This window comes from Helianthus annuus, chromosome 16 (assembly GCF_002127325.2).
Source record: "Helianthus annuus cultivar XRQ/B chromosome 16, HanXRQr2.0-SUNRISE, whole genome shotgun sequence".
Taxonomy (NCBI): Eukaryota; Viridiplantae; Streptophyta; class Magnoliopsida; order Asterales; family Asteraceae; genus Helianthus; species Helianthus annuus.
In genome coordinates, this window is record NC_035448.2 from 178021815 (window position 1) to 178023409 (window position 1595).

Below are 1595 nucleotides of genomic sequence, written 5' to 3' on the forward strand. Positions count from 1 at the left end.
TTGCGTATTTTTAACTGAAATTAGTGTCCATTTTGAATCTGTAATCCACTTAAAAAGTTGCCTCTTACGACCTCGGTCCCGACCGTTTTACGAAATTTAATTGTATAAACTCTACTAATCTGAAAGTCAGCTTGCCACTATTTTTGCTTTTGTAATTTTAATTTTGAACCTTTCATATTTGCTATTAGTTTAACAGATGTGATAAAATTTGTTCTATTTTTCAGTTAGCAATTCTAACGCAGAAAACTACATGAACCTGATTCTTGCAACACTATACATTAGTCCATCACTCCATCTTATGCTTATCTAGCAGGAACAACGTTGTTAACACTATAGTATTGACTAATAAAAAAGTTAAAATAATCCTATAAAATATCAACAAAATTAAAAGCCATATGGAATTATTCAATCGTGAGTGTTTTTTGCATGTTTATTGTTCAAGGTAGATGATGAGTAGACATATCTTTAAGTATTCTGGATCCATTTACATGTTTATATTTAAAACTAACAGTGATGAGATAACCGGAGCGACGTGTTGAAGTTGGTTAGTTTCGTGTTGGTCATATTCATTTAAGTGTGGTCATTTCCTGCCAGGTATGAATTTTTTCACATTTGATTTTAGTTATTTATGACCACTTTTAAAACTTATCATAGAAACATCAAGAACAAAAACCACTTTCTTGTGCTAAATTTCTTTTTATAGTTTTTTTGCCATTCAAATCTATAAGAAATGGATTTTCAAAGCAAACAAAGTTTGATCAATAGGTCATCAGTCAATCAATTTTTCTAATACACCCAGTAAAAAAATCAATAAAAAAATTTTTGTTGTTAAAAATCCTTTTTTATTTAATAACCTTGAGAGAAAAAGGTCATGTTTTGGGATGGCATTAATGAAGCAAGCTTATTTTCATCAGGTTTGCTCGCAACATGTTATGTTCAGCAATCATGTTCTACCTATTGTGTTTTAATATGTGACTTGTGCATTACCTCGAAGTAGCAATTGCGATTATTAGCATGAGAAAATTTGACTTTTAGTTGAATATGCAGTAAAGTATGTAGAGAAGAAGAGTTCGATGAAGACGTAGAAGGGAGGAACGAGAGTCGAGATAAGGAAGAGAATGTTGTGGTAGTAGAGTGGTCGGTTGGTGACGATGACGGTGAGTGGTAGCGGAGGAATTGAACCAGACGAGTTTGGGCGATGGTGAGTGGCAACCGATAACGATGGCAGTTTTGGAGTCTTGAATTGAAACGTTGAGCAGCGATTTAGGGATCGGTGTCGGCTACGTGCTCTGTTGTTTCTGCAGTTAGATTGTTTTGTTCTTTTTCCTAATCTTTAATGGTAGATTGGACCATGCTTAGTGAATGAAGATGACACAATACTTGGTAAGAGGTTTTGGAGTAATGCTATATTCTAAGTATTACAATTACATGCATTTCATGTATTTTCATTACATTAAGTGTTTCCGACTTCAAATGAACGGGCAAACACGCAAGAGACTTCAGACCATCTTTTGGTTGAATGCGAATTTGCGAAGGAAGTTTAGAGGCGAGTTTGCAGTTGGATAGAAGTTCCAGCCCCTGTCTCTTTTTATTCT

At 34.2% G+C, this 1595-nt stretch overlaps 1 long non-coding RNA gene across 1 annotated transcript; it reads left to right on the plus strand.

The window, feature by feature from the left end:
• Positions 1-515: 515 nt before the first annotated feature.
• LOC110918119 lies at positions 516-1363 on the plus strand. Its single transcript, XR_002581076.2, has 2 exons — positions 516-594; positions 1048-1363. It is a non-coding gene; the product is annotated as an uncharacterized LOC110918119 (long non-coding RNA).
• Positions 1364-1595: the final 232 nt, after the last annotated feature.